The sequence below is a fragment of the Colobus angolensis genome, unplaced genomic scaffold (assembly GCF_000951035.1).
Source record: "Colobus angolensis palliatus isolate OR3802 unplaced genomic scaffold, Cang.pa_1.0 Scaffold70, whole genome shotgun sequence".
Taxonomy (NCBI): Eukaryota; Metazoa; Chordata; class Mammalia; order Primates; family Cercopithecidae; genus Colobus; species Colobus angolensis.
This window is the reverse complement of record NW_012120710.1, coordinates 7,942,688-7,961,863: the sequence shown is the minus strand read 5'-3', so window position 1 is coordinate 7,961,863 and position 19,176 is coordinate 7,942,688. Positions and strand designations below refer to the sequence as shown.

General features: G+C 40.6%; 1 protein-coding gene and 1 pseudogene across 1 annotated transcript in view; both read right to left on the bottom strand.

Annotated features, from left to right (window-relative positions):
- Window positions 1-8,463, bottom strand: part of LOC105501347 — a 95,704-nt pseudogene extending 87,241 nt beyond the window's left edge.
- SHROOM3 (shroom family member 3) overlaps window positions 1-19,176 on the bottom strand; it is a 365,349-nt gene that overhangs the window by 204,225 nt on the left and 141,948 nt on the right. The window lies entirely within an intron of this gene.

The window sequence follows — 19,176 nt, the reverse complement described above, 5'->3', positions numbered from 1 at the left end:
ACCCAGCTGATACATGGTAGGCACTTCACAAACATGTGGTGGTTATATTGTATATGGGAGGCAATACGCACAAAGAGGGTAAGAGTCAGGCCTTTTGTAGAAAGAAAAACCTCATTAGGAACCTGTGTTTCAGAAACCAAACTTGAAGTACATATTCCTTTCCGGGTAGGTTGGCGCCATTACTAAGGGCAATGTAATAGATCTAAATAACTCATAAGTAAGGTTGGCGCCATTACTAAGGGCAATGTATTACATTTGAATAATACGTAAGTAGCAATACACACCACCAGTCAAGAATAAAAAGACGTATTCCAAGTGTGTTCCATATTCTGGAATTATGTAACAATAGTCAAAAATCACTTGGAATATTTTGCAACTCTTCTGGGAAATTTTTTGTCACAAAACTTGAGGGAAATGTGCCAAACTGAAAAATGAAGGAGATCTAAAAGTTCTCATGAAAATGTTTTCCCAGGGTTGTGCCACAGCAAGAATGACAGCGTATAACACTTCTTTATAGATGCCATTCAGATTCAAGGATCTTTTCCCAAGTTCCTTTTAGGTGATTATATTTAACCTCCTTAACAATGCAGGAATCCAATTTGCAGATGAGGCACTGTGATCTGAGAGGCTGTGTGCCTTCCTGAAATAGCCCGGTAAGGGGTACAATGCAGAACAGAATAGAATTCTTTTGTCTCTGTCTGGCATGCCTGCCCAGTCTTCATGTATTTATCATTTTACAGTGTCTTCTATCCTGAGGGAAAATCCTCAGTTTTTCATAAATGACTAACTTAATGTCTCATCAATGAAAAAATATAGAACTACAAATATTACTTTCCCTATCTCTTTTTCTGAGGTCGTCTGTTGCACAGATTCAAGAGATTCATACTGGAGGGCATACATCATCATAGTAAAATTAGTGTCTTTGTCTGAAGTTCATTTCACTAACTAAATAGCCAGGCGTATAAAGCTCACATTATTACAGAGGGGGAAAAATGCAGCTGCTGACAGGATCGCTGAGAGCAACAAATACCAGGAAAATCTCAAAAAACTGACCACTTTTTTCTTAACCATATTTTTGCTGACTATTTTCTCCACAGCCTTGGAAACTTGTTTTCACCTCCATTCCTTTCCAAAAAAAGAATTTTACCCTGGGGGAGAAAAAAAAAATTAAGACCTCAACACCAAGTACAAATTGCTCATTTAAAGAACAGGCATGAAGGATGTGGGGGCTTTTCTTGCTTAAAAGCTCATCACTCTGTAGAAAGAATCTGAATGCTGTCCTGATTCTTCTTGAGCAATGGAGCAGTTTTTTGGTTTTGTGTGAGTTAATTTTAATTAAAAAAAAAAAAAAAAAAAGCACCATTCTTGAGAAGCTGTTGCTATGAGACTTCCTGGGCCACAACAGATGGCCACAAGAACAGTTCTCAGGCCTGAGCTCCGAGCTCTGAGGCCTCCACTCAGGCATACCATTAACATTCCTGAAATACCTTCGGAGGCAATGCAGGCCAGCCACCTTCAGACGGCTCACCCGCAGCTGGCCTCCCTGGTCAAGGGGCCAGGGTTGAAATTTGTTATAAATGAAATGATCAGGTCTTTCCAGGAAAAAGCCAGAGGAGAGAGGGTGCTGTTCTCAATTTAGACTTCAGGAAAACTTTACCAGCAACCCACTGGAGTTTAGAGTTGTTCAGGTGAGCACACGCCCAATTCATTTCATTGTTTTAATGCTCTCTCTTTCAGTCACAGAGTCATCTGGTTAAGAGAACCAGCATATTTTTGGCCGGAAGCATTTTAGTGCCCAGAGAGAACTGCTCAGGGAAAGGTTTAAGGATCCCTGATTTCCCTTTTGACAGAAAGACAAAAACGAAAGGAAAACCGCATGGTATTTGAGGTTCTAATTTCTCACTAACTTCTTGGTAGTGTTGGACAAATTCTTCCATTTCATTCTTTTTCTCTCTCTCTTCCAAACTAGGATAATGATATATGACCTACCTCAGATGGAAGAACTAGTGATCCACAATTAATAAACAACTGAGAAATAACTGCATAAATATCAGGTCACTAAGACCGGGCCTCCACTGCTGTGAGTAAAGATAAGGGAAGAACTTGGAGATTCCCTTCAGAGGCTGATTGCTGGGACCCCCGCCCCTGGAGGGCTGATGGGCAATGCTGAACACAGGTTTTAGTGGGCGGAGTCTACTGGTAGCTCTAGGGAGCTTTGGTACTTGGAAAAAACCAAGTGTTTCTGAGCAGCCATAGCTTCCCAGGGTGGGGCTCATTTACATTCCAACACCAGAGTTTTTGCTTTAAAGCGAGGCTTCCAATGCAGAAGCGAAGTCCTCCTTCAGTGACTGATGCCAGGAGTCTCTTTTTCTGTTTTTTGAGATGGAGTTTCACTCTTATCACCCAGACTGGAGTGCAATGACACAATCTCGGCTCACCGCAACCTCCACCTTCCAGGTTCAAGTGATTCTCCTGCCTCAGCCTCCTGAGTGACTGGGATTACAGGCATGCACCACCACACCCAGCTAATTTTGTATTTTTAGTAGAGACAGGGGTTTCTCCATGTTCGTCAGGCTGGTCTCGAACTCCCAACCTCAGGTCTTGGCCTCCCAAAGTGCTGGGATTATGGGCATGAGCCACCGTGCCCGGCTAGGAGTCTCTTGATCACTTGTGGAACATCAGTCATTCTATCAGTTTCAGTTCACACAAGTTTGTTGAGAGCTTTTATGTCAATGAGATCAGATGATATGCCCCCAATACCGCTCTGCAGCTATCATTTGGGTTTCATTTTTTAAACCAGTCAGTTGAACTAAGAAGCAAAATGGTGTGAGACAGCTTAGCTTCAGGCCTTCCAAAATCATCCATTTGTCCGAAAGCATACCTTACCACCTGTCACCAAAATGTGATCATTAAGACTGCTGGGGATTTTTTTGTTTATTTTTTGTTTTCTAACAAACATGCCTTTTAGGGGTTTGGCCTAACAAGGAGTGCTACCTTTTTCCTATTAACCAGTGACATTTTAATGAAGTCATCTATGGAGCAGGTGAGGAAGCTGTTTCTTTTCCCATGTGTCTAGGGCTACCCAAACTCAGCTTGCTTGTCTATTCCCTATGGCCAGAGCACATTGAGCTGAGGGAGGTCTTCACCCAGCTAGCTGTCCAGCTTCTGAACTCACAGGCCTCTCCAACCCCAGGAAAAGTCAGGGGCCAAGGCTGGACACTGTGGTGAGAAGAAGGGAAGAGAGACAGAAACACAGAGAGGAAGGTGTCTGATGTTTGCAGCCTTCCATTTGCAGAGCTGAACCTTCCAAGCAGAGCCAATGGTGTGCACAGCGTGTGTCCGGGAGGGGGAGGCTGCGTGGCTTTCTTGTGCCCCATTGTGTGTTGTGCTGTCCACAGCACCAGTAGGGACCCTCACCAGACAGTAGTCCGGAAGCCTGGCAGGCATTCCACAGTTCCCAGAAGGAGGCTTTTAAAAATGGTCACTCGGGAAACAATAAACTTAAGATACTTAATCCCCTTGCCCTCCAATCTAACTCTCTAATGGTATTGTTCTTGGAATAAAATATCTATTTATCATAGTTATTAATGAATGTGTTACATTACATATTTGGAGTCCCCTGGTACTCTGCAGACATGAACAAGGGCTTTCTACACTCTTAATATTAAACGTGGGTTTGGTGACTTTGTTTACTTTTTAAGTATTGTTAAGAAGTTTTTCAACCCGCTCTCTCCCTTTCTGTACCTTTTTAGGATACTGGGGTTTTTATGGAAGACAATGATTAGGGCTAACATTAGGGTATAAGATTAGGGTATTTATCCATCTCCATACAAAAAATGACTTATCCTTAACTCAGGAAATTACCTTTGATTTACATATATTCTCTAGGTTGTAATTCATAAGCAAAGGTAGATTTTTAAAATATAAATCAATGCTAAATGTTTAATATCTATTTAGCTTTCCGATGTTCATTTCTGTTTAACTCCTTCAACATTTATAAATTCACTTTTTCTCTACCTACCTATGGATCTATATTTTAAAATCACTTGCATATACATTATATTTTTAAGTGATTGCTATAGACTTGTGTGATGATCATATTTCATCTGCTGAGTAATGCCATTTCTGGTGCTTTTATTCATCAAAACAGTACTTTTTATATTTATATTAAATGTTACTAATGTGTTATCTTACTATAGGAAAATGTTTTTATAAAGACACTTTAGCTACTGCTGAAAAAAATGGAAAACTCCAACTGGCTATAATCATTGGAAGACAAAAACACATTTGAGGATGATTAACACAGATTTTGAATGACCTGTTTGCCCTATTGCTGTTTATCACTTGAACAGAATCATTGAGAACTGGTAAACACCTTCCTTTCATGAAGGTGTTTACATCCTTGAAATTAATGAGGTGGGAAAAGTAGTCTCAGAACCTCTTTAGATTTATAAAGAGAACTTTACCCATTTTCAGAATGTTTTCAACGAAAAAACAATTTTAATCCAAGGGAAAATTACTTTCCTTCCTATCACAACAAAACAGGGTGAAAACACTAGTACCAAACCACCAGTCTTTTTTATCCATCTTCAACTATTAAATCCTCAAGTTACAAATATGGTGTCAGCAACCCCAGAGAAAAGACAGGATGGTACCTGAAGTATGTGTCAGTTGATTTAGAGTAAAATTAAATCAGAGCACAGTTTAGGCTTAATCAGAATCACACAGAATTACATTCCTAAGCATCTCAACTGTTGCTTAAATGTAGGTGCTTGTATTTATAATTCGACCTGCTCTGAAATATAAAGGATGAGAAGAGTGAGTCCACCAATCAATACAATCCAGTTTTGCTGTTGAAGTGCAATTCACTGATTCACCCATGTTGAACAAGCTTAAAAAAGAAAAACTGCCTTCATATCCCAAATGAGAAAGTTAAAGATAGCTTTAAAAATAAGTTAAAATCAGGCTATAAATTCTGAGGTTGCATGATTGGAGGGAGCCAAGATATTTGGGCTGACTTGGTATTATTATACAAGTTAGCATATATATTTGTTAGCCTTAACTAAAAGTTACTTTACTCTGTTATCACTTGAGCTTCTTATCAAATAGGAAAAAGTGCCCGTTGCCTGGGAGGACTAGAGTCATTTGTCAAGCTCTCTCCTCCCCATGTACGTCTTTATTTATTCTTTTAAATTATTTTGTCAGCATATCTGACAGCCCAAAACTTTGGTGATTTCATCATAAAGGCCTAACTTGAACAACTTCCCTAGCTATCTTTAGTTTATCTTCCCAACACTGGCATTTCTGCCAACATCGACGGACAAATAATGTCATCGAGAAATCGCTGGTTTAAAATGGACTTACCTTAAGGAAGTCTATGCCCAGGCAGGTCCACTGTCCTCAGTTACCTGTTGGACATTTTTGTCTTGCGTGACACTGGGCCAAGGCTGGCCCACCTTGGGAGCTTGATGGCTTGGGGGAGGTGGCCCAGAGGCACGGTTCTGGCCCAGGAAGGATCCGCAGGAGCCAGCCCGAGGAAGGCAGAGCTGAGACACAGGTGTCTGACACCACAGACGCACCTCCGCTGGGAACCTGGGCTGCCCTGATTAGCCAAGCACAAAAGGCAGTTTGAATGACTGCCTCCTCCCGGCCAATCGCCGGCCGCCTGCCTGACAGGAGCAGGCCCGCTGATGTAAGGGGAAGTCCACTCGGCCAGAACCTGAGAACCGGTTTCCACAGCGCTGGCACTCCGGCTCTGGCGTGCATTCCCGCCGCCACTCGCAGGAGCTGCTTGTCGGGCTGTGGTGTCCTGCCCGTCCCCAACAAGTGTCGCTCTAGGGTCCTCTGACTCATAAACACGACGTGCTGTGAAGACCATTAAAGTGAAGGTAAAGAAGAACACAGCGTCGGCAGCTTTATCTGCTCTTCCTCCCAGCCCTTGCCAGTTGGGTTTCTTTGTAGCTAATTAAGTTCAATTTTTAATTAGCTATGGTTTTTGCAAGCAACAGTTTCTTGCAGACGCTGGGAGAAGAGGCAGGAACAATAAAGATATTTCTACAGTCATTCTTCTCAACAATGAAATTCAGTATTATAAAAGTCATAGACATAAAAATAGATCATTTATAATAAAGATGCTGCTCATAAAAAGACAAAACAACAACACCACATTGCATCTTAGAATTCAGCACAGTGGGGTGCGATGCAGCCTGCCTTTGTAGATGAAATCATAACAGGTTTCCTAAACTCCATCCAGTTAGAGACTTTACTTAAATCTATCATCTTAGGCCCTGAAACCGCAATCCTTCGCAGCTGTATGGATAAGTAGTGCTTAATTCAAGTTTGGTATTTGCCCCAGACTGTAGGGGTCAGCTTAACAGCAACCATAGACACAAAGAGAGAGAGAAAAGGCACACACAGAAAGAAAACGGGACTCCAAGAGTGTCTGAGTTTATGGGTATGTAAATGTATTTTCCTTAGAGCCATCATGATGGGAAAAAAATTATAGAATACACAGACAATTTATAAATTTCCTTGCGAAAGAATTTGAACAAGATTTGCAGGTTATTTTTAGGCATAGAAAGGAAGAAGAGAGAAAGAGAGCATGCCGCCCTCCCCACACACACAGAATTCTGAACTCACAGTGGCATTATTTTCTACAAGCAGTAGTAATCATTCCAGACACCAAGAAAGTCTGAGGCATCCTCAAAGTTATCATTGCATTTCAATGGTGATACTGATTTTATTGAAAGATTGTTCTTGTATTAACTAGAAAGTCTGTCTCTCCAGAATGTTCCACTTGAGTTGCACAGTTATTTATATCTCTATAATGTGAAATATAAGGAAATGAAATTGAGGCAAATGTGGGATAGGAATGGGGTGGGGTACAGAACCATCTTTCAAAAGAAGAGAAGCCTCCCGCTAGATCTGGCGTCATAGATGCATTCGTTCAAAAGTAGCCTCCTTTTTTCTTAGGAAAGCACAGTTCCTATCCCAGCTTTATGTTTTCCTCTGCCCACCATGCAACCTCCCCAAAACACCACAACAGAGTGGAATTTCCTTCTATCATAGGCTACTCCCAGCAAGCCAGAGTTCAAGAGCAGCCAGGCCATGCAATTCATTTTGAATATGTCAAATTTAATAACCTCCTGCTGTGGACCAGACCTCATCTCTACTATGGGGAATGATGAATGCTCATGTTTGACGTTTGTTTATCACAATCAGTTGGCTAGTATGGGAACGCCATTCCCGGAAACAGCACAACATTCCCAGTAGTTTACAGGAGCCAGGAGTGGACTTGTTCGTGTCACCAGTCACAGACTATGACTTTCCTCATAGTCCAGTTCTGTCCAATTTAAGCTCACTTCAGATTCACCTCTGCTCCAGATTTTCTGTGACAACATCCTCAACATGTTGTTGGCTCTGGTAACCATGTATATTGCATACACAGTCCTCATGGATGCTATGTTACAGTAAAAGAAATCTATGTGACTTTTTTTTTTTTTTTTTTTGAGATGGAGTCTTGCTCTGTTGCCAGGCTGGAGTGCAGTGGCACAATCTCAGCTCACTGCAACCTCTGCCTCCTGGATACAAGAGATTCTCCTGCCTCCACCTCCCAAGTAACTGGGATTACAGGCATGTGCCACCACGCCTGGCTAATTTTTGTATTTTTTTAAGTAGAAATGGGGTTTCACCATGTTGGCTAGACTGGTTTTGAACTCCTGACCTCAGGTGATCTGCCCGCCTCAGCATCCCAAAGTGCTGGGATGATAGTTGTGAGCTGTCGCACCCAGCCTCTATGTCACTCTATAGGGAAATTAAACAAGTAAAAGTTAAAAGCAATTAAATCACCTGTCCTTTCACAAATTATGAGATGAATAGGGAAAGCATTGCTATTTACAAAGAATGGATGCCTATTAATAATATTAGATTGAATCATATGAAATTGCCAATATTTGATAATTTTTGGTCCACTACAACAGAAATTTCATGTGGTTCCAACCTACAGTTGACCCATAGTTAGTAGTTACTACATGTCAGTAGTTACCATGTTACGTGCTCTAATCATCACCACAATTCTATAAGGTAAATATTATAATTATTACTCCAACTTTACGAATGTGGAAACTGAGGCTTCGAGAAGTTAAGTAACTTGTTGAAGATTTTACAGCCAGCAAGCAGCAGATCTGGAATACACACCCAAGCAATCTGACTGCAGAGCCCACGCTTTGAACCACCACCCTCTGAGATAAAGGCTTTGCATTCACCAGCTTTGTGATTGCAGGCAAATTATTCAGCTTTTCCAAGCGTCAGTTTTCTATCCTCTGAAATGGGTACCTATCTGATGTGAGGACTGAAGGTGATGCTATGAAAAATCACTTAGCATAGTGCTTGGTCTACAGGAAGAACTCCAGTGTTACCCAGTCGTGGTGGTATGGGCTGGATGATCACTCTTCCTACCTTCATCGTGACCTGAGGTGAGAGCATAGAGCATGACCTTTCACCCTTGGGTGGTTGGGTGGCCACTCATGGACAGAAGGATGGTGAGGTCTGGGGTCCTCAAGTCTGGAGATTATGCCGTCCTGAGTCAGTGCAGACTACTCTGGTGCATAGGATGTTCTTTACACTGGAATGTGCACCAGCTCCCCTCATTTAGAAGGAAGACCGTCCACGCCACGCTGCTCCCCCAGCCCAGTAAGACCTGCCCACAGCCCCATCTTGTATTTCCTCCTTTCTCCACATCTGAGTTCTAGAGAGCATTCAGACTCAGCTGTGATCAAAAAGAAATGCATCTGTTCCTCATGTGGAATGCTTTCACAAACATCTTGACTTGTCACTTTCTCCCTTCCCGGATTCTTTGGCAATCAGTTGCAGAGGGTTAGGCCATTCTTGTTGGAAGAAGTAATGATGATCTAATCTGGAAGCAGTGCTTTGGACCCTGCTGTACACTGGACCAGAAGGGAGGAGACTTTGCTTTCCCTTCTGGCTCTGCCACTGATTAGCACGTGACCTTGAACACGTTACTTATTGTCTAAGGCTCTGTTCGTCATCCTTGGAGGAGGCCCCTGGTCCAGAACATCACTCAGTGTCTTCCTAGTCCTAATATTTGTGGTGAAGAGAGGATAAAAAGGAATATACTAGTTGAGTGTTTGAATATGGTGCTTTTATTTTTTTCTCTCAAAGCTAGTAGTTCATCTACTCAAGCACATCCTGTTTTCTCCTAATTACCATTTTATAAGCCCAAGGCAGGAGAGTTTTATGTTACTCTGTTGATGAACTGCAGACCAAGATGAATAGCCTTGATTTCTGAACACCAGATTTCCGCTGGTATTTTTCCTTAATGATTTGCACATGTCCTTGTGAGGTGCTTGTTTGGGATTAGAGATGAAGTTCCATGGTGGGAAAGCTGCATAAAATAATGAAGACTGATTTCTTTGCTCATTTTGATTTTTTTTCTGTGTGTGTCCATAACAGTTAAACTATTCTCTAGGTGTTGTAAGGTAGATTGATTTTCTGTGTAAGGCAGGTTTAAATGCGCCTGTAGGGCACAGGCATTTAAACTCCCAGGAGGAACTTAGGAAATTTATGAATGGGGGAGATAGAAACAGCCTCTTGAACTCTTGGTCTAGTTTTCTTTTCCAAGAGCACTCACCAACTTCTAACACACTGTTTCATTTACATATGTATTGTGTTTGTTATTTATTGCTTCTGCTCACAAGAATGTCAACTCCACGAGACAGAGGTGTTTGATTTTTATCATGGCTGAGTCCCAAACACCTAGAGCAATGGCTGGCATTTATTAGGTGCTTAATAAATCAACTTTACAAAATATGCAAAAGATTCAAGTAAAACAGGTGTCCTGTACATCTCACTTTTGGAAGTCACACTGCATCTTTAGAAGGAAGAGGGATTGTAGAATAAATCTCAATGGCGAGGGTAGAGACCAGGTCCAAGATGATGATGATGTATTAGACAGTAAATGAACTTTTGTGGGGTTCACGATTAGTTTAGCCCAACTCTGCAAATTCCCACATACAGGTTTCAGGCTGAAAGAAAACTGGGCAGTGAGCCTAGATAGAAACTCAATAAGCTCAGTTTCTCCCTTCTAGCCCATTTTCATTTAATTTCCTGGGAAATTGTATTTGTTGAACTCTAAGTATGTCTGAAAGAGTCAGATCCTTGAAAACGCTGTAAGGGAAGCAGACACACAGCAGCTGAGCCCAATGCTCATTTTGCACTCAGGCAATCATTTTTTATCCCAGTCTGATGACATCCTAACTTTAACAAGTTTGATGAGATAATGGCTCCAGGCTTCTTAGTATCATAAAAGATGTCAGTTAAGTCCAAAGCATTATTATACAATACCTGTCCGGTATAATAACTGTAGGACATAAACCACTTATGATACAGAAATCAAAAGGCACACAAATGAAAATGACTGGCATTACAGATGAGAATCAACACATTTTTTCAATTTAATTCTGCTTCTATTCTGCTGGCCTAAAGTAATCATATCCCCCTGTTCTTATTTCTCTCTTTCCACATTCTTTAATTCTTTGGGGAAAACAAGGTATTTCTTCACAAGAATATTACTGGCCAGAAGGTAGCAATTAAAGGCATTGAACTCAATCATCCCTTCAAAGTCCCAACATCCCAGACAGGGAAAACCAAGTTACCATTTAGTGCTAAGAATAGGAGGTAAAGGAGTTACATTTGGGTTCGCAATTTATTCTTAGGAATGAAAAAATACCTCTTGGAGAAAAAGCATTGTGGAACACAAACTATAGCATTATTAATGATTCATTTCAATCTCTGGGACAATTACACAGCTAATATAAAGAATAAATAAGGTGGAAAGGTAGAAGCACATATCAGTTAATTTATATAATTACATATGTACTTAGTAGAGTACATATGTAATGTTTACAAGGCATCAGTCAGGATACTAAGTACTTTACATATTTTAACTCTCTCAACCACCCCACAAGGGAGGTACTATTATTATCGCCATTTCCCAGGTGGAGAATCTCAAGCACAGAGAGATTAAAAACTTGCCCAAGATCGGCCAGGCGTAGTGGCTCATGCCTGTAATCCCAGCACTTTGGGAGGCTGAGGCTGGCAGATCACCCGAGGTCGGTGTTTGAGACCAGCCTGACCAACATGGAGAAACCCAATCTCTACTAAAAATACAAAATTAGCCAGGTGTGATGGCACATGCCTATCTTCCCAGCTACTCCAGAGGCTGAGGCAGAGGTTGCAGTGAGCCAAGATCACACCATAGCACTCTAGCCTGGGCAACAAGAGCAAAACTCCATCTCAAAAAAAAATACTTGCCCAAGGTCACAAAACTAACAACTGGTAGTAATAGGATTTGAAGCCAGGTAACCTGATTTCAAGTCATATGCTCTTAAACACTACTGCACATATTGGATTTACTGCAACTTTGGAATGGGACATAGATGGCATGTATGATGCTTAGCAGCTTTGGGTATTTTTCTGGGTAGCAGAATTCTCCTTAGTGAGGATATGCCACACCTCCCCCAGCCAGATATCAGCAGAGGGGATCAGTTGAATGGCGCCAGCCAGCAGTAACGAGAGAGGCTGTCAAGCAATTAGCCTGATGATAATTTGGTACAATAAAACCTGCTTCAAATCATGATTTAAACTGACAGTGAGGAGAACATTTTTCCTTTCACTTTCATAACTCTGCATCTTGTGCTATAGTAGAAAAGGACGGTTTGAATCACAGTGGGACTAACAAACCCATTTGCCATGAAAAGAAATGTGACAGGAGATATGTACAAACAAGTAGTCAGCACATGATGCAGGGTTTTCAATTCACTCAACAAGCATTTCATGAGTGCTTGCCATGGACTGGAGAGATCAAAGAGAGTAAGACACAATGATTCCCCTTCCCCGGTTTAGGATTAAAAGTCATCAACCAGTTCTCCATTGGAAAAGATAGCTTTGTCAGTTGGCTGAAGATGAAGAAGATAACTGGCCCACCAGTGTTAGCCCTACCAGGCTGACAAACTCAAACGCTGACTAGACCAGGCAGGTGGAGTAAATGAGCAAAGCAACAGGTGTAGGATCACAGGAAACAGTGGAGCCCCAAGGCAAACTGGAGAGGGAATGCCTCATTAGACGTGGGTGCGTGCAGCCCCAGCTCACTGCTGCCAGATCGTCTGACTTCTCCACAAGCCAGAAATCCAGATTATGCAAAACTTCCAGATTTTTAATGTGGATTAAATAAATATCTGTAGATCAAGTACTTGTGTAAGTTTGTTTATTTTTTACTTTTTGAGACACTCTGTTGACCAGGCTGGAGTGCAGTGGCACAACCACGACTCATGCAGCCTTGACCTCCCGGGCTGAAGCGATCCTCCCACCCCAGCTTCCTGAGTAGCTGGGACCACAGGTAAGCACCACCACACCCAGCTAATTTTTTTTTTAATTTTTACAAATTTTTTGTAAAGTCAGGGTCTCATTATGTGGCCAGGGTTGGTCTCAAACTCCCAAATTGCTGGGATTACAGGCGTGAGCCACCACGCCCAGCCAGATGTCATTTTTTAATTCTCACAGAAAACTTTATTAAATTCAGTGAGGCTTATTAAAAATAAAATCAACTTGCTTTAATGGTGGATTTGGTATGGATAAGTCTTGTGATCCTTATCAAATCATTTAAAAATTTTTATTAAAGTGTAACATACACAGAATGGATAAAGTGTACTAATCTATGTAAAGAGTAAAAATGATATAGAACATTTCTAACACCCACAAAAGTTTCCATGAAGACCTTTCCAGCTTATTCCAGACTTTCCAGCCCACCTTGGGTCTACATCATAAATGAGCTTTGCCTGTTGTTGTCTCGTTCAAATCTTAATTATGAGAAACTGATAACAGATATAGTTGTATCAGGTCTGAAAGAAATAAAACTGTATTCAAATAAATAAGGTACAACCAAAAAGAGTGATGGTAAACTCAACAACCCCATGCAGTTCACAAAGTTAGCCGAGAGCTCTGGTGATTACTGCCTTCACACACCTGTTCTGTCTAATAACCACCATCTCTTGTGCGGTTACCATATGCCAAGTACCTGCTTGTCACTCTGCATAGAGGATCTCATGTAAGTATCACAAAACCCCCTGAGATACAAATTTAGATAAAGTTTCTTCCAACTGTATAGCTAAAGGAAACTGAGCCTGTAATAAGTTATGCAGCTAGATTCACACAGCCAATAAGTGAAAAGTCCAGATTCAAAGGCAGGGCTACTCCAAAGTTCAAGTAATTTTCCATTGCACTACATAGCCTCCCCATAAAATTAGGGGTGTGTTTTCTTAGCGCTTCCACAATGATAAACTTATTTTCTTAACCAGGAGCATAATAAACTTTATTTAATTTAGAATCTAAATTCTGAATGATTTACATTATAAGGATTGGTGGAGGTGTGGGTTATTAAAAGATGACATTACCTAGGTACTTAAAAAAAACTTAATGAACACAGTAAAAAGAAGAGGGAGAAAATATATCACTATCTTTTATTAACATAGGTATTCTTTACCTTTATTTACCTAAACCAATTTCCTGGGGCTTATAGAAACATTGTCTTATATGAATATAGTTTTCAGAAAGGTGGCAGAATTTGATGTTTAAAGATTCTTCTCCCTCTCAGAAAATTTATGCAGCACGGCAATAGAATTAGAACAGTGGTGGCTGCAGATTTTCTTATAAGAGGGGCTAAATGTTGGCAACTGGATTGTGAAGGAGTTATAGGGGACTTGTCTTGAAGCTGTGCTATGCATAATAAGTTCAGATTTTACCTAGACTGGAGCATTTTTCTAAAGATTCTTTAATTCATCCTTTAACAAGATTAAGAAACATGAATTATTATATTAAAGAATATTATTTTATTGGGTAGGTAAATAAAATAGGAGGTGGAGGTATTGTTCTAAAGCCTCACCATCTGCCAATACCAGTCCCTATCCTTTACTGCTGCCTCTAGGGAGGCTGGAACCATTCACCTGATGCCAAATGATTGGAAGAACAGGGCAATGAAGAGACTTAGAAGAATTCCTAGTTAACCAATGTACTGTTGACAACAGTATAAGTAAACAGTAAACAATCAGACCTTCTCCAGTACCTTGTCCCTTTGGTGGATGGGGAGAAGCTGATTTGCCAATATTTTTAATGTAGAAAGATATAGACTACTAGGAATTAATTTACACAGAGGGCTTTTTAGCCTGTGATATGCAAAAATTTCAAGTATAGATTATCTTTTATCTCAACAGACACACTGACACCAATTTCCCTTTTGGAATGTAGAGTCAGATCTATTTGACCAGCTCCTTCTTATACTTTAGGTAGATTAGAAATTCAGTTAAGGTTTGGTGAAATACTCATGTTTACCAGGAGCATCTGTTCCAGTATTCAGTTCTGAACCCTAACCTCCAGGATTACATTCAATGGATAATCAGCTGAGTTGGCCATGTCACCACTCATCAAATTAATATCTATCGCTTCAACTGTTTTTAACTCAGTTTTTATTTTTGCTTTAATCACCAAAGTCCTTTATTTTTATTTTTAAAAATTTAATTGTGATAAAATATTTATAACAAAATTTACCGTCTTACCAATTTTTTATTTTAACATTTAATGTTTAATTTTTGTGGTTATAAAGTAGGTGTATACCTTTATGGGGTACATGAGATGTTTTGATACAGGCAGGCAATGCATAATAATCACATCAATGAAGAATGGGGTATCCATCTCCTCAAGCCTTCATCCTTTGTGTTACAAACTATCCAACTACACAATTTTAGTTATTTTTACATTACAATTACATTTTTATGGACTATAATCACCTTGTTGTGCTATCGAAGAGTAGGTCTTAGTCATCCTATCTTTTTGTATGTGTTAACCATCCCTACCTCCCCACCAGCCTCCCACTACCCTTCCCAGCCTCTGTAACCATCCTTCTACTCTCTATGTCCATGAGTTCCATTGTTTTGATTTTCAGATCCCACAAACAAGTGAGAATATGTGAAGTTTGTCTCTCTGTGCCTGGCTCATTTCACTTAACATAATGATCTCCAGTTTGATCCATGTTGTTGCAAATGACAGGATCTCATTTTTTTTAATGGCTGAATAATATTCCATTGTGTTTAAGTACCACATTTTCTTTATCCATTCATCTGTTGATGGACACTTAAGTTGCTTCCCAATCTTAGCTATTGTAAAGAATGTTGCAACAAACACAGGAGTCCAGATACCTCTTTGATGTACTGATTTCCTTTCTTTGGGGTATATACCCCACAGTGGGATTCCTGGATCATATGGTAGCTTTCTTTTTAGGTTTTTTAGAAACCTTGAACTGTTCTCCATAGTGGTTGTACTAATTTGCATTCCTACCAACACTGTACAAGGGTTCCCTTTTCTCCACATCCTCACTAGTATTTGTTACTGCCTGTCTTTTGGATATAAGTCATTTTAACGGGTGGGATGATATACTATCTCACTGTAGTTTAGATTTGCATTTCTCTAATGATCAGTGATGTTGATCATGTTTTTATATATCTGTTTGCCATTTATATGTCTTCTTTTGAGAAATGTCTATTCAGATCTTTTACCCATTTTTAAATCGGCTTATTAGATTTTTTCCTATACAGTTGTTTGAGCTCCTTATATATTCTGGTTATTAATCCCTTGTCAGATGGGTCATTTGCAAATATTTTCTCCCATTCTGTGGGTTGTTCCTTGATTTTGTTGATTATTTCCTTTGCTGTGCAGAAGCTTTTTATTTTATTTATTTATTTATTTTTGAAATGGAGTTTCACTCTTGTTGCCCAGGCTGGAGTGCAATGGCACGATCTCGGCTCACTGCAACCTCCGCCTCCCATGTTCAAGCAATTCTCCTTCCTCAGTCTCCCGAGTAGCTGGGATTACAGGCATGCCCCACCATGCCCAGCTAGTTTTGTATTTTTAGTAGAAATGAGGTTTCTCCACGTGGGTCAGGCTGGTCTCCATGTGGGTCAAACTCCCAACCTCAGGTTATCTGCCCACCTCAGCCTCCCAAAGTGCTGAGATTACAGGGGTGAGCCACTGCGCCCAGGGCAGAAGCTTTTTAACTTGATGTGATCCCATTTGTTCATTTTTGCTTTGGTTGTCTATGCTTTTGGGGTGTTACTCAAGAAATCTTTTCCCACTCCAATGTCCTGGAGTTTCCCCAGTGTTTTCTTTTAGTAGTTTCATAGTTTGAGGTCTTAGATTTAAGCCTTTAATCTTTTTTTTGGAGATGGGGTCTCAGTCTGTTGCCTAGGCTGGAGTACAGTGGTACAGTCTCGGCTCACTGCAACCTCTGCCTCACGGGTTCAAGCAATTCTCCTGCCTCAGTCTCCCAACTAGCTGGGATTACAGGTGCCCACTACCACACCTGGCTAATTTTCATATTTTTGGTAAAGATGGGGTTTCGTCATGTTGGCCAGGCTGGTCTCGAACTCCTGACCTCAAGTGATCCATCCTCATCAGCCTCCCAAAGTGCTGATGCAAAAGTAACTGGTGCAAAAGTAACTGCAGTTTTTGTCATTACTTTTATTGGCAAACACTGCAATCACTTTTGCACCAAGCTAATAGAAGTGCTACTGATTTTGGTATAATTTTGTATTCTGTGACATGACTGAATTTGTTTATCAATTCTACTAGTTTTTGGTGGAGTCTTTAGGTTTTTCCAAATATAAGATCATATTATCTGCAAATAAGAATAATTTGCCTTCTTCCTTTTTCAATTTGGATGCCCTTTATTTCTTTCTCTTGTCTGATTGCTCTAGCTAGGACTTCCAGTACTATGTTGAATACCAGTAGTGAAAGTGGGTAGCCTTGTTGTGTTTCAGATCTTAGAGGAAAGGCTTTACATTTTTTTCCCATTCAGTATGACACTGGTTGTGGGTCTGTCATCTATGCCTTTTATTATGCTGAAGTATGTTCCTTCTATATCCCGTTTTTTGAAGGACTTTTATCATGAAGGGATATTTATCTTGAAAGGATCAAATGCTTTTTCAGCTTCACTTGAAATGATCATATGATTTTGTTCTTCATCCTATTGAGATGATATATAGTATTGATTGATTTGTGTATGTTGAGCCATCCTTGCATCCCAGAGATAAATCCCACTTGGTTGTGATAAATGATCTTGTTGGTGTACTGTTGAATTTGGTTTGCTGATACCCGTTTTTTAAGGATATACTTCAGTGGCATTACATGTATTCCCACTTTTGTATATTCAAAGTTCAGAACTCTTTTAATCTTGCAAAACTGAAACTCTGTACCTACTCAACAAAACTCCCCAATCTCCCCTCCCCCAACCTGTGGCAACTGCCATTCTACATTTTGTGTGTATGAATTTGACTACTCTGGGTACCTTATACAAGTGGAATCATTTACAGTATTTGTCTTTTTGTGACTGGCTTATTTCACTCAGCATAATGTCCTTAGGGTTCATCCATGTTGCAGCACATATCAGAATTTCCTTTGCTTTTAAGGCTATAAATTTCTTTTTTTAATCATAAAATGATTTGAGTTTATCCAGCTAATCAATCAATTAGATTAAGAGGGAGTATCCGGTCTGTTTAATAAGACTTTAGTCATGAAAAATGGTAAGAGAGGGGTTGGTAGAGAGGGAGAGAGAAAATTTGCTGAAATATTTAATGCCATGGTTCTTTAGGGTGCATCAGAATCATGAGGAAGACTTGGTAAATCAGATTGCTAGGCTCAAACTCCAGAGTTCCCGATTCATTAGGCTTAGAGTAAGGCCTGGGAATTTGTATTTTCCAGAAGTTCCTGGGCATGATCACACTTTTGACAACCATTGTAACCTATCCAGGGTTAGGCCTAGAGGATTCTAATTGTCAAAATTTTCCCATAGTGCAAAGAAGATACCCCTCCTAACTAAGACAAGAAGCTTGGAGTTATAGAAGTAGGGAACCACAGCGAAGAGTGAGAAATAGTGAGAAAACCCAGCCTCCAAGATCTCAACAACTTGTGGGAATGAGGGAAAAGATGGTGGCACGTCAAGCTGTGAGGACCAAGTTCTGATTTCTCTTCCAGCCTCAGGGAGGAGAGGGCAAGTGTGTGAGCTAAGTGAGGAGAATGTCAAAGGGCTCAGGGAACCTTGGCTCCACTGCACCATTTGAGACCCTAGGAGAGGGTCACTGGAGTAGGTCTGGCCTGGCTCAATTTCAAGGTCTCTAGAGGTCCAGACAGAAGAAGAATCTCAGACATCAGACAGCAACCAGCAGACTTGCAAGGAGGCAACTATGGTGGGGTGAGATGATCCTGGGATGGGCCCTGGGTCAGGAGTTGCTGGGATGAGAGTTTGGCAGATGCTAAATTGTCTGAAGCTAAGGGGAGCTGAGCAGAGACTGAATCTGTAAGTGGGGAGTTGCCAGCAATCCCAGGGGCATTGCCCAGGCCATGGCTGACCATGGATTTACCAGCTGCAGGATTCAGCGTTGGAGGCTAGCAGTGGCTGGGAAGGCTATGGACAGAGCCAAGGGACCAGGGGAGATGGTGCCAAAGACCTGCACTCACCACTGCTCCAAACCCCCAGACACTGTTTAGCAAGACAGCTGGGCAGTGGAGAAAAAAGATGACATCTGAGCAAGGGAGGATCTTATTTCAGACTGAGCCCTTTAAGGGACTATTCAAATGATTGGACCAGGTGAGCTTTTAACTTGGCTAGGAATAAAAATTATTATTATTATTATTATTATTATTGCCAACCAGCAGAAGTGGGTTTTTAAAGAAGACAAGGAACCTACATTTTTTCTATACATCTAAATTGTCCTGTGACTAGATTTGGTAGATAAAATTGGGTACCTACTTTGACTAAAATAAATTCATTCATTATCAGAAATTCAAATTTAACAGGACATCTATATTTTTAAGTGTTAAATCTGGCCTTGCTGTGCTTGTTGAGGGCAAGTAACAGATCTAAATCTCAATTTTATTGGGTTTCAAGCTTGTGTTCATATTTCTTTTCTTTTTTCTGTCTTTTTTTTTTTGTTTTTTTTTTTTTGTTGAGACGGAGTCTCGCTCTGTCGTCCAGGCTAGATTGCAGTGGCCAGATCTCAGCTCACTGTAAGCTCCACCTCCCGGGTTTATGCCATTCTCCTGCCTCAGCCTCCC